The sequence below is a fragment of the Pinus tabuliformis genome, chromosome 1_1, assembly GCF_031772625.1.
Source record: "Pinus tabuliformis cultivar Carrire ecotype Pingquan chromosome 1_1, CPIR1, whole genome shotgun sequence".
NCBI classification, from domain to species: domain Eukaryota; kingdom Viridiplantae; phylum Streptophyta; class Pinopsida; order Pinales; family Pinaceae; genus Pinus; species Pinus tabuliformis.
Window position 1 is genome coordinate 158,247,544 of NC_142297.1, and position 15,348 is coordinate 158,262,891.

Genomic DNA, 15,348 nt, shown 5'->3' on the forward strand with positions numbered 1-15,348 from the left:
CCTGTATAAATCCTGCAGGATGACCTGTAGTGGCTTGTTCTGAGCCTGATTTGTGAGAAATGCATCACGAAAGATAGGAGAAGACCCCTGCTTGCCTCCCAAGCCATCTGAGCTATCACAACCATCTCTCCCCACACCTAACCCACCTACCATACAATCAAGAAAAATTAGCATTTATGTTTTCGTAAAAAAAAAGACAAAAAGAAAAATGTTGTTATGCTTATTCATGTGCACAACAGTTAAGTGTTTAGATTAGATTGCATGCTTAGGTTAGTTAGGATTTCACATGTGTTAGTGTAAAATTATTCTGAAGCAAGGTACCTTAACAAATAGCTAGATGAGTTGTGTGTTTTAAGCATCTATTTCAGTCTTTCTTTACTCTAGTAGGTAGCATTTCAATTCTCTCAATTAGGGTAAAATTCTCCTTTCAAAATTGGTAATCAAACTTATTCTCAATCAATAAAATGCTGGTTTGAGAGTAGTGGTCTATCTCTCACATCAGCAGTGACAAAATAGTGGACCCATTTCATCTATTTGTGTATACAACACTGTCACCTCCATGTCTGTACGAACCATGGGTTGATGAAGTAAAGTTGGTAACCCCAGGAGTTGTATAATTCTTTCTACAATACTGGTGCTCATGAGAGCTGATTGTTCCCTATTATCCTCAACAAAATGGATTGGCCAAAAGGAAGAATATTTCAATTGAAGAAGGCATTCGAACTATGATCCTTGATCAATATCTACCAAACTTCTTTTGGGGAGAAGCAATGATGACATCCGTATACATTCAAAACAGAAGTCCTATGAGTCTTAATAATACAACACCCAAAGAAGTATTTAGAGGAAAGAAGTTGATTGTATATCACCTTCGAATACTTGGAAGTCCAACATATATCCTTGTTCCAAAAGACAATCGAAAGAAGTTGGACTCTACAAGTATCAAGGGAACATTCATTGAATATAGTCTCTCTTCAAAGGCATATAAAATCTACATCAAGGAAGGAAGATATATTGAAGTAAGCAAGGATCTCATATTTGATGAGAATCAAGCATACAGGAAATCAAAGGATATTCTTATTGATTCTAATGACAAAGAAGTTCCCATACTTGAAGAAGAAAAAGTTCACCATGAAAACTCTACTACAAATATCCAAGAAGAAGGACCACGTGAGCCCATTAAATCGATGGTAATGACAACCACAAGGAAGAGAACAAATTGGTTGAAAGCTACATTGGAAGATGTTGAAGGGCATAAAGTTGCGGAAGGAACCTTCAGGGAAAGAAAGATACCGATAAGATATTTTGGTTATGCTACATATATGAAAAAATTGATAGAAGCCAAACCATCTAAATTCAAGGAAGTTGTACATCAAGAGGTTTGGAAGAAAGAAATGCAGGGAGATTATCAATCCATCATGAAGAATGGGGTTTGGGAAATTGTTCCTAGATCTAGTGACAAATCAGTTGCCACATTTACATGGATCTATAAGATAAAACATGCAGTTGATGGAAGTATATACAAGTATACATCGAGATTTATTGCAAGGGGTTTCTCTCAAAAGGAAGGCATTGATTATGAAGAAACCTTTTGGTGAGCACCAGTATTGTAGCAATAATGCTACAACTCCTGGGACTCCCTACTTTACTTTTATCAACCCGGTAGTTCGTAACAAACTTGGAAGCGACGGTGTTGTATGCGCAAGTACTAGATCTTACTGCAGGTTGTCACTTGGTCAGCTGGCACAAGATCACTAGGAGCTTAAGCCAACTTCTATGATTTCTTAGAAGAAGATTTTAACCATGATGAAAGAAATCTAACTCTAAAGAGGCTATTCTATTTGCAAAAAGAGAAGGAAAACTGAAATGAAACGCAAACCCTAGCAACCTTAACAAACCCTAGTTTACCCACTAACCCTACTTTTGCAAAAAGAGATGGAAACTAATGAAATGAGTGTCATTGACTACTGAAAAGGTAAATTGCATTTATTCACACTACTTCTGAAAAGAAATGAGAAGAAATCATCTTTTTGTGCTTTTGAGTATTTTTATGTGAAATTATTATGCTTGTGATTTATCTAGTTGTAATTGTGCAGCGGTTTTGTGGCGAAGAGAGATGGATTTGGCTTTTGCAGAGGTTGTGGAAGGTTTGGAGAGGTCCTAAGAAACCCCTAGTACCCTTCTAAAGACTTCCATAGCGATCGGATTTTGACAAATCACTCACAGGACATTCTACAAGAGGCTGCAGGGGATCTATAGGAGGATCTACAGGAGGAGACCGAGAGCTATTTTTGGAGTTTTGAAGGTGGAAAAATGATGAGAAAGGGAACTGAAGGCTAAATGAAGGTGGTGAGGTGTCTAGCACTTGTCAATGAAGATCAAGGAAGAACATGATGGTTGGATTCGTTCAAATGGCAAGAAAGAAACTTTATGGAAAAAAAATGCAGAATTTAGGGCAGATTGGCGAAATGTTGCGAATGAGTTGGGAAATATATGAGAAGTGGGCTAGTGCTAGCTGTCCTATGGATGTATAGCGAGCTGATATGTCCTACAAGAGATCTACACATTTACTTATCAAAACTAACCAAAGAAAGAACTATCTATACCATGAAAACAAAGCTTTTTCTAGCTTGACCTAATTTCTGACCTACAAATAGAAAGCATTGAACAGTAACCTATGAACAGAAAATCATGCAAAGAGATCTACGGTAAAATAATAGGAAATGATCTAAGCAACTAAATCTAAATCATTATCAATCTTTCCAAATCGAGTTATCACACTAGTAGTTGCATGGAAGAGCAAAAATTGTGTTTTTGGTGGCAGCAGTAGTGCCTTGACCTCAAATCGTAGTCCCAGGAAGGAAGAAATGAAATCAAGGCCTGCTGTTGACATTTTTGAATCTTATTCTATCACTGCAGTAACTTACTTGAGCAACTGAAACAAAAACAACTATACCAACCATCAAAAACAACCTAATCTAACAAAGCAAAATGAATCTATGCAACAGAAATTAACTCATGAATTGAAGCAAAAACATATAAGTACACAGTAGGAGGTGCTAGGCAGCTTGGGTTGGGCCCTGACCCAAGAGATTCAGCCCTCTGAAAGAGGTTAGTGCTGGCTCAAAAACTGTTTCATCTTCATTATCAAAAATAGCAGTTACATTACATAAATTGTTCTCAGAAAGGAACTCAAAAATAAGTTGAACACAATGCAGCACAAAAGTCCAAAAACCTACTAATAATTGTCTAACCTACTCAGGCTCTAAGCCTCCTTATTTATACAAATTGATTCCTCCAACAGTCCTCCTAAAATCAAGGAACTCGGCTTCCTAGAACTGGAGATAAACAACAGTCCTACTTTACTTGCTCGGCTGCCCCTTGGAATCATCAATGTGGACCGTTGTGCTCCGAGTTGCTGATGGAGGATTCGAGGAAAGGGATCATAAATGAAGGAGACACCCCCTACAAATCCTCTTCCCAATTTTCCTCAAGTTTTTGCTGCCATTTGCTCATAAATCCCTTGACTTTGTCCAAAATTGACCAAAAAATCTGCATAAGGCACATATTGGACTACATGGCAAAATGACTAACCCAATTCACTCTATTAGCATAAATACATTCAAAAACATGCAATAAAATAATGAGAATGGTGGATTAATTCAAAATAAGAGGTAGGGTGAGCCCATATAATTACCCATTTCTGGTGCTCGTCACCTTTGCACCTACAACAAGGTACACTACCATTAGATCATTGGTTTCATTGGCTACTACAGTGGGGTGGAATATACACCAAATGGATGTGAAGACCACATTTTTGAATGGGACCATTGATGAGGAAGTGTACATAGAACAACCTGAAGGCTTTGAAGTTAATAGTAGGTACTCTCATTTTTGCAGACTTAAGAAGACCCTGTATGGCTTGAAGCAAGCACCTAGGGCATGGTATACAATGATGGATGCATATCTAGTTAGAATTGGGTTGGTGAAAAGCTTCGTTGATCCAAATCTATACATCATGGTTGTGAATGATGAGTCCTTCATTATTCTGCTATATGTGGATGATTTATTCATTACAAGTGTGGAACAAAGAATTTAAGAATGCAAGACGCTTGTTGGTAGCTGAATTTGAAATTAAGGATCTAGGAATGATGCACTATTACCTAGGTCTATAACTATGGCAGGTACCTAGGGAGATATATTTGGGGCAAGGAAAGTACATCATCGATTTGTTGCAAAAATTTGGGATGATGGTGTTGGGTGTGGAGCCTGATTATCTTCTGTATTCAAAGGTATCACCACATTGGACCCTAGTTCGAAACGTAAAATGTTCACTACATAAGGGGTCCAGGGGGGGCAGTTGCGACCTTTGGGGAGCCCCCTCCTGGCGGGGGGTTTCGGGGGCAGTGCCCCGAAGCTAAAAACAGATGTAAAATTGCCTTGTAAAAGTATAGTAATTTCTAGTCAATCTAGGTCGTTCATTAGGCAGGTGATCTGACGGTAGAACTTATGTTTAGTTTAGGGTTTTTTTCCCTAGAAGGCAACCCCTCTCTTTGTATGAGGGCATCGTATTGAGTCTGTGTAATATATGTGTATTCTTCGAGTGAGAAACAGAGAGGTGAGACTATGAGATAAAATAGAGGATATTACAGTGGATCTGTTGTAGGTTGTGTCTCTTCATTTTGCTGGATAATAGAAAGGAAGGATTGGCTGTTCGGGGTGGACGTAGCCCAAGCTAGGTGAACCACGTATATCTATGTCTCTCTTGTTTTATGCGTTTTCTGTGTTTATATCTCTGCAATATTTTATGTGTTCCATTGCTCCGTAATATATAATTTTCTAACAATTGGATTCCAAGCTAATGACTGCTCCTATGATCACCAATCCCAATAAGTTGAGGAACTTTGACTCTAGTCTTGTGGATCCTACCTCCTATCGTCAGTTGGTGGGTTGCCTAATGTGTATGGTAAATACTAGGCTAGATATCTGTTTTGCAGTAAACATTCTTAGTCAGTTTTAATTGTAGCCCCATCAAGATCATTGGATAAATTCTAAACATATACTGAGGTATCTTCATGGAACTATATATCACTACCTAAAGTATGATAGTAAGGAATTAAACATAATTGGCTTCACAAACTTTGATTGGGGTGGAAGTGAGACCAATGGAAGGAGCATTACTAGATGATGTTTTAGTCTGGGATTTGCTATGATCTCATGGATGAGTAGGAAGCAAGATCCTATTGCATTGAGCAGTGTCGAGGCAGAATATGTGGTTGCATGTGAAGTAGGAAAGGAGTTTGTTTGGTTAAATAAGCTTCTGATAGATTTGTTCGAGAAGTCTCTAGGTCCTATTGCCATTATTGTGAAAATGAAAGTTGTATCAATATGTCTAGAGATATCGTGCTTCATTTGAGGATGAAACATATCAATAATAAGTTCCACCTTATTAGGAACCTGGTGTAGGATGGGAGCGTGAAGTTGGATTATGTCTCAACAGATGAACAGGTAGCAGGCATACTAACAAAGGCTTTTACAAATAAGACGTTTTAGAATCTGAGAAACCTATTGGTTTTGGTAGACATTGTTTATTATATTAATGATAAGGAAATGGAAGAGATTTGTTGAGGCTTTGCAAGTAAATCATTATCTAAGAGGACATATGTTTGGCACATTGTGTTGATGTCTAGGTCCCAAAGTAGGGAAGGGTCACATGTGTCATAGATCTCTGACCATGGATACACACCTAGGTCCCTGGGTTGGTGGTTAGAAAGTGCACCTGACGGTACCTAGAGGGGATGAAAGCTTGAGTCCACCTTATTCCCACTTGGATAGATTTCCCTAGTCAAGAATCTATTCCGTGGAATTGCGATTCCTAAATTGTTGAGATACCAATGGATAGGTTAAGCTAATCAGAAATCTAGTCCATGGCCTTGCGGTGCCTAAATTTATTCATTTTTTCATATAGTTTGAAATCTTCTATTGTATTTATATCATGAATACTTCCATGGTTAAGAGGGAGTGTTGGAAATTGTAACTAGGTTCATTCTTCAATTAATGTATTTGAGTCATCATGAAATGTAATTATCAAAAGAATAAAGATAATAATTTTTATTATTGTAACAATGACTTATTAAAGCATGGATTTCATTCTTGGGTCATCATTATATTCATCAAAGTCCCCATTATGGACTCCTAGGATTAATATTGAGTTTATAGAGTCATTGTACATTCAAAGAGGCCCTTCTTGGGCTTTTGAATCATGTAAAAAGGTTAAGTATTGAGTCAAATATAATTCATGTATCCTCCACACCAAGTCAGACTAGAAGAGATCAAGTCAACGTAAGGACCCTAATTCGACCCACAAGAAGCTTATAAATACAAGCTATTCGAATTCATTTGGAGTATCATAACTCATGTTAGTTCAATATCTCAAGATTAGATGGGAAGTGCGAAGTCTATTACCGAGAAACCAAAGGAAGTGTGAGTTTGGGGAAGTCTAAGGAGAAGAAGAAAATCAAATTTTTGGTGCATCTCTCTCTCTCTATTTCATGCCCTAGTTTTGGAGATTGAAGTCTTCCAAGTTTCATTGTTGCCAGAAGTTGCTGCCTAGTCAAAGTTGGGGGAAGAGGTCGAAGATATGAGAGGTTGACTTGGTGTTGAGGGAAGGTTTGGTCTCTGTCTAGGGTGAAGAGTCTAAAAGAATACTATTGAAAGGAAGAATTATATTTACTGGGTTTTCCCCTTGAGGGGGGTTTTTCCCTGGCATAGTGCCTATATCTTGTGTCTCTTATTTTGTGATCTTCGTACACACATAATATGGTAATTTCTTGATGAAATATAAGATAATAAAGAATTAAAAGAAGCCAACACACTCACAAGTAATTATCAAGAAAGGATAATCAAACCCTAATATAACTACTTTGATTTTCTAATAAGAGGGAAAAATCCTTCTTTCAATCAAGATAGATTAAGATTAGATTTACTTGCAACTTAGCATAAATTTACATTTATTTTTAACTAATACATTCTAAAAGACCCTTCATATAGGGGCATATTTTAGTTTTGGCTTGGCTAAGCCCTAGATCAGCTTAAGGATCACCTTCTTTCCCGAGCTCAGCAAGAGGGTTAATCTAATGTCTCTTCTCTATTGGTAAGAAAAAGGAATAATTTAAGCCAACAAAGACAGAAAGAAGGTAATTGGAACTAGTTTAACCGGTTGGAACCACCATTCCAAATGGAATGTGAGTTGCTTTAAGTTCTCAACTGGGTGGTATCCCTTATAAGGTTTTGGGCCATCAATATTTTTGGTGCTAGAAGGAGGGCCAATAAATTATTTTCTTTAAAGATTTTACCTTATTACTATGGCCCCATGTAAAAGACCTCCTTGGAGTTTCTTTATTGGACCTCATCCAACAACCACTCTGGTAAAGGAAGTCCAGACCCTATCTTAGGTAAAGTATATCTCCTTCAATTTATTTTAAGTTGCAATAATTTCAGTATTGATGAAGATATTATTTGCAGGACCTTCACTCTTACTTTCATAGGGAAAGCCGAATATTGGTGCTTATCACTTCCAGTTGCCCCTATACATAGTTGGGACGTGTTTTCAAAGATTTTCCTTCATGAATTTCAAGAATATGACTACAAAAAGTTATGTGATCATTTAGAAGAATTGTGTAGGACGGAAGGTGAGACTTTGGTTATGTTTTATATTAGATTTAAATTAATTTTAATTCAATTTTAGTCCAAATATTTTCCTCCTCAATTCCAATTAATTGGATGGTTCAGAAATTTAGTGTCTTTGTCCTATAATAACTATCAAGAACCAAAAAGTATATCCATTGTTGATAATTTTACAATTTCTCAAAATGACAACTCCGATTTTTCGCAAATTGAAACTAAAAATGCTAATCATTATACCAGAACTGCTCCAAATTTACATAATGCCTATCCAATAGAAATTCAACAAGATGCACGATTTATTAGCAGTAATCAATAAAAATTTAATCAACGAGAGAATGCCAGAAACGCACAATCCGCTACAATTAATTTTCTACCCTCTTCTGCTGATAATCGATCGCAAGTTATGAAGCAACTTAGCAACAATTTGCAGATTGATCAAATTCATGAAAATCTTATTTTTTGTGAAGACAATAATACACAATCTCAAATGGACAACAACACAAGAATGGAAGAATCTGAAATGTCTATTTTGGACATTGAGAAAAATCCTTTAAGCAGGGAAATTTTCAAGTGCATAAACTCAAATTCTCATTTTTCTATTTACCCAGATCTTTTTTATAATTGCAATTAATTAAAATATTTACACCAATGTAATTTTAGAAAATAGAGAATATATCATTAATAATGAATTGGTAGTTAATTCTAGTTTGGATGGAGAAAAACTAATTTTCCATACTTTTAAGAGTCCTAAAAATTTTGTTTATGTGTTTAACTTTCCACCTGGTTCTTATTCACCTCATTCTGAGGAGGGGATTACAAATGAAATTATTTATAAGGATGAATCGAAAACTGAAAATTCTAATCCAAATTCCTCTTTGTCTTCAAAAATAGTATTCACTAAATCTCATATTCCTCATTCCATAAACAAATATGTTTTTGAAGATAAAAAAGACATTAAGATAGATATTGAGTTAATTCCTATCATCATAATGATTTCAATAATCATGGATTTATCCCAATCTATGATTCCTACAATGATGACATACCTTGTTGGGATCATAATCTTGAAATTTTCTCTTCTCCGCAAGTGAATGGAAATAATGATTTTAATTTCATAATTTATGTTGACACTTGTGGAAAGGAAATCTTTTCCAATAAATCCCATCTGTGTTGTACCATTATTTGTAACATTAATGTAAATTTTAATTTGTTTCATTTTCAATTCCATCGATTTGAATTTTTTTTTCTTTTGAATTTCAGTTTTGAATTTTTGAGCACATTGTACAAGCACTATGAGAATTCAAACTATAAACACTCATCAAGTACATTAATAGGCGTATATGAAAATCAATTTCATAATTTCAAGCATGAACCTAGGCTACTTTTTATTTTGAAATTTTATTTGATGAGCATGTTTCCCAATTTATTTCTGATTTTAAAATAAGTTTTTTCACAAACTCAAGCCCTTGAGAGTGTATTATTACATTCTGATCAACAATGTGACACTTCTAGAAATCTTCTAAATTTCCACTCATATCTAGAAGTTCCAGTCCTCAAGAAGATTTCTAACATTGCCAATTTTCAGGCTATGATATTTAGAGGTTTATCATTCAATTCATGCCTATTATTTCCTCTTCCCGTGAATTTCTTCTAATCATTCACTGAATTACATCTTGATTTTCATGATCCCATGGGTAGAGTTTTGGAAGACTTTCAAGGTAAGAATTTTGTAAATGAGTTTATTTTGCCAAATTGGTTAGTCATACATACTAGGCTAGATTTTTCTTTTAATAATTTAGTTGCACTCTTATTCATGTTGTTGATCTGTGACGTCTTCATATGCACAGGAAATAAAATGCTTGCATGGTTTCACTGGAAGTATGACTATACCTAGTCACATGCTCTCTTAACTAGTTAGAACAAAAATAGGATTTATTTTGTTTATTAGTTCATTTATCTTTTACTTTTCAGTTTAGTTTTCTGATTTTTAATAAACAAGTAATGGACTCAAACATTTCCTCTATTATTCATTTTATCTTTGGGAAAAAGGTGACTTAGAGTGCTTCAGATCATACACATATATGATGCTCTTGATTCTCCTTCTTCAAAAACTCCCATCATAAGGTTGAAATTGTTTTTCTCAAACAAAATCATGAATGATGAAATTTCAAAGAATCATTACAGTTGAGCATACCAATTTTCCAAATTCACAAGCATTACCTTATGGTCACTTTTACCAGAATTTCCTCAATTTAAGTATGAAGGAGATGCAAATTACTCATTACTTTGTAGTTAATTTAGACTGAATAATGAGATGATTTTGAACATATGTAAAATCAAAGATAATATAGAGGAGAATGTCGAGATTTATAAGGTAAATTTACAATCAGACTCTTCTAGGTATGCCTAGACATGTTCATCTTCATCTGTTATTAATATTTCTTTTCCATAATTTACCTCTTAGTTTTGTTTGCTTCTTTTTGCAGATCTTCATTAGCTTGACTTCGAGACTCGATTTTGATAAGAAAATTCACTTAGCTAATTTAGAATAAAGCGAGCGGTTAGCCCTTTCCAATCCGCAACATTTTCAGGGAGATATTTTCCTTTTCATCAGAATCTTGGTATTCTACATTGTTTCTTCTGTTCATATTTCTTTGCTTTTGTAAATTTTCTATTTTAGCCAAGAATCATATTTTGATTGGTCTTGATGTAGATGAAATTAAACGCTTGGCTCCTTCTTTTGCAGATTTTCCATGGGTCTATATCTGCTCGCACTTCAATATTAAACCAAAGTAGGCCCATAAGCAAAGAAAAATCACACATATTAATCTTGCAGCAATCATAAAAGTGCTCATATCCACCTTTGCTCATTCCAAATCTTACATCGGTCGAAGTTGATTCGACTCTCTGCACTACACTCTTTTACTTGATTCTTTGGTCTTGTTATTTTGGATGTTTATTTTGAAAAACATATTCCAAAATTTGCCTCTTGAGAAACTTTAGGTCTATTTAATCTCTTCACCCGAATTCATCAGTCTCGGAATCTCGTAAAGACATATTCAGTTGTGAGTTTCCAATACCATGTTTTTTTTCCGATAGTAATCTCAAGTTTCCTTTGTCTTTCATTTAAAGGATTTTATGAGAAATATTTTCCATACTAGGGTTTTATTACGAATCAATGTAATTTTCTTCCTGATATTTTATTTTTCACCTCTTTCCATCGCAAACTACTTTTCTCGGAAATGTATTTTTACAGACCAATGTAAGTTATCTTGAAATTAATTTCACAAAACTTAGGGGTTATTTTCTTATCGGAATGAAAGCTATTGGATCCTTTTTATAAAACTCTTATGAGATTGATGACCTTTGATATTTAATGACCGATGTACAATATTCTCACGTCATACATTAACAGGTATTCACTATCAGGCATATTTGATATCGTAAGTTTTATTTATAAAAGTTACGAACAAAATTTTTTCTAAGATCATGCTTCCCTTTAATATTCTATATATCAAGACTTCTTATATCAGAAGTGTAATTCAATGAAATTCTAAAAAGTAATTTTATGGAAAACAGTTATGAAGCAAAGACTTTGTTTATATGAGTTTCATTCATCAAGAAATTTTTGTAAATCTTTTTTAACGAGCACTTAAATTTGGCACATCATTTATCAGCGCCTTCGATATCAGGACCTCTCTTAAAATAATTACGAGATGTTACCTTGCCAAAATTTTGTTTCCCAGTAGACCCTTTATTTTACATTTAATTGGAACATATAATATCGAAGCCTTTGTAACGCATATTGGCCCTTTCTATTTAGTGCACTGGAATATCGTAGCTTTATTTCGCATCCATTCTTGATTTCTCCACTCTGAAATCCAACATGGCAAGTCTCTCGTGGTTCGACATCTGATATAAGATAGGTTTAGATCCCCAACATATCTAAGAAATGGAGAAGGGTGACAAGGCAAAGGAAAAGGAACACTTGAGCATTTACTAGGTGTTGTAGAAGCTACAACCATCCTCTAAAAATTTTCCTATGCTTCATTTTGGAGCCTCCCTTCTAAATCACAACAACTCATCTTGCACTAATCTAGGTACTTTGCTTTCATTGAGCCTCATCCTTTGTATCTCAGCTTGTGTTTCATTTCTTGAGTTACTATCTAACCCACAAGTTGATCCCTTGACTTGGTTTTCATCCAGTTCTAGGCTTTCCATAGAGAACCACGCAATCCTTGAGGGCAACCAACCTTACTCTTGGGAATTTCATAGTCTAAGCTGACAGTGAGCCTTGAGCTCAAGAATTGCGTAGTGCTAGTTGAGAACTAGCCTTGAGATGGGAAATTGTGTAGAGCATGAGAGGCAACCCTAGAGCCACTCAACCCAGAAATTGTGCAGAAGCATTTTTGCTCAGAAGATGCTCAGTGCATGAGCCAAAGAGTTCTCCAGTCCTTCCCAAAAATGAGCATCTCTCCGGGAAATGCATGGCACTATTTCCCGAAAAATAAAAAAGAAAAAAAATGAAAAAACGTCCCTAAAAATAGGGATGTGTTTTTAACAGTCTGAAGGAAGCACTTGAGTTATTTTGGAAATTGTCGCCAAGTGTCACTTTTTCCTTGATTTTGGCCTTCGCATTATAAACCTTAAATTGATAAAATCTATTTAATTGACCCTACGAGAGCTCATTTACACATTTGATCTAGGAACTGTGGCATTCTCGAGGAGATTGAGGAAACTTCAGTGCAATCATCATCGCTTCTCTAGTCTTTTGCCACTTTTTCTATCGCTTTTTCTTGTTTAGCTTGTGAGAGTGTTGTTTTACTTGTTTTATTGAACGAATCTTGGATTTTTAACTTCTTTTATCTTATAGAAATGTTGCTCCAAGTTTTCGATTTCCTTTCCCAAGTGTCGCAGTATTTTCTCATTTTTGAGCCAATGGTCACCGTTGTAGTGACTCCCTTCACATGCTTCGTTTTCCTTCAGGTTGATTGATTCTTGCATTTGTTTTACTTGCATGCATCATCACTTAGTTATATCTTCACTCAGCATCATGTCATCCTTATATCTACTCAATTTCACACTCCCCTTAGGCAGATTTGGGTTCCCCATTCCTGGATCTTGTATTTCCTTAGATGCATTGAACTGCACATTCTGGTAGATCAAGGCCTCTGTCTTGGCTTATGGAATCATGCAAAGGTTGGCTTATCTTGGCTCCAACTGCGCACTACACAGTTCCAAGAGCCAACCTCCCATTCTGGCCACTAATACTGCGCAATGTGTGGTCTCTCCCAGCCTTTGCCTAGACTGGACTGCGCATTGTGCAGTTCTAGCCACCAAGCCTTCCCACTACCTGTTGAGACTGCATAATGTGCAATTCCAGTAGGCAACCAATGACCTCTGTGAACCAAAATTTTGCAGTCCTTCCAATCTTGAGCTTGGTCTGTTTCTTAGTCTTGTCTTAAAGTTTGTTTAGTTTCTAAGCTCACATTTGCTTGCCATGATTGTCCTCTTTGTCCCACAGGTACAACAATTGTTGAGCATCTCTCAAGCAATTACATTTAACATGGAATCCAAGAGAGATGCATCAAACGAAACTTCCAAGAGAAGTATTGGGGAAGTAGTTGAGTAGATATTCGTTGATCTACCATGCAAATACTCAGTTGTTCATTGAGAAGGGAACAAAGTTGACATGGAAACAAATCAAAGATACTTTTGCACAGGACTTAAAGGAAGACTTAGAGGATTGACAGGTATATATTAGTATCCAGTGGTCAGGATTATACAAGGCTTCATGTAGGTACCCCACCTTCCCATGTGCAGGCAATATCAACTAGATTGCCTCACACACAGATCCAGAGACTATGACATTGCATAGTGCCAGTTGTATAGAGTTTGCCACCTTTAGGGCAGATACCTTTCAACAAATGTATCATTTACCTCAATCAATGAAGCACATGGACACACTTTTCTACACCACCCATAGCTTTGTGAATACTATATATATCATCACGCACTGGAAGAAAGAGCCATAAAAGTTTAGATAGACACCCAGTCATGTTTACAAGACAAAGTCTGTCAGGAAGGCTTATCAGTTCTTGATCATCTTTTCATGCTGAATATACTGTCATGAGAGCACATAAACTTTTTTTGAAGGTTGAGTAGTTGTACTGGACCAATTGGTGAGTGATGAGGAGTCATTCAACTGGTTAGATTTGTTTGCTCATCAGTTGAAGATCCATGTGGCTAACATTCAGAATCCACCCAAGAATGAGCAAGTAAGATTCTACATGTTTTCATACTTACTAGATTGAATTTGTGCCCAGAAATAGTTTCCTCGCATGAGCTAGACATGGACACCAAAGGAGATTATTGTCAACATTTATTGGAATTTTATTTTCAACTGCAACTACTGAGGAGTAATGGAAAGGATAAATTTTCATTTCATAATCCCTTTGTTCAAGCTTATCTTTGAGCAGGAGCCACCTTGCATGTACCGAGAAGTAATAGAGGCGATACTTATCATTGCAAATTAGTATGCATCACCAGGTGGCACCTTCATCAGAGTGTTTGGTGGAGAGAAGCCTCTACATGTTTTACGCCACATATAAGCTAGGTATGCAAGAGGTCTTCCTTTGCAGATCGTATTGTACAAGATTAAGAGTTTAAAAGATGTAGATGTCGAAACTAAGGAGATATTGAAATTCAAGTTCAAAACCAAAGACTTTAATCTGTATGATCCCCACAGTATTTGCATGAAGCACTGTGTGAAGATGTATTATCCATCGATCCATGGGAGATTTCATTGCAACGAGGAGGACCCTTGGAGGTACTATTACAATGCCTCAAAGCTCCATGAGTTGGTCAGTACAACATCTTGGAAGGCTACTCTGCAAGCAACAATAGCTTAGGAAGCAACAACAACAACAACAACAGTGATCAACAACCCAGTGCAGGATAAGGGGAAGAGGAAGGTTTCTGAAGATCCAGAGGAAGGGAAAAGCTACAAGATGAAAGCAAACCCTCTCTTGGATAAAGAAGCTTTGGCAGTGGAAGAAAATAGGGAGCAGTGGATAAAGAGAGAAGAGTGAAGGAAGAGAGAAAAGAAAGGTTGTAGGAAGCAAAACTAAAGTTGCAGGAGACAAAGAAGAAGTTCAAGGAAGATTAGGATCTGAGGAGGAGATAAAGAGAAGAGAAGTAGAAACATGAGGAAGAGGAAAGGTAAGGCATGATGAGAGAGCAAACAACACCCATATAGGTTGAGGAGTCAAAATAATTAACAGCTAAGGAATATGGTGAATAGATGCAGGATCAAGAGCTTTCTCAGTAGGTTCATCAACTGATTGAAGTGAGAGACATGGAGTTGGAATGGAAGCCACAAAATGAAGACACTAACCTTATTCCAAGAGTGTTTTTTGTCATCTCTAAGTCTCCACCACCTCTAGTGTCAAAACCAGTTCCGAGCAAGAAAGGAGAGGTTGTTCTCCTTGATGATGATTTGGTCATGGATGTGTACACTATATCATTTGACGGGTTGCAGAAGAATATTATACATACATGAAGGAAGCACTTTTCGGATGATCACGCATCACCTGCATTCATGAAGGAAAGGGTGATAGTTCTAGACACAAGGAAGCATCCAGCTGCCCTTGTCAATGCCAA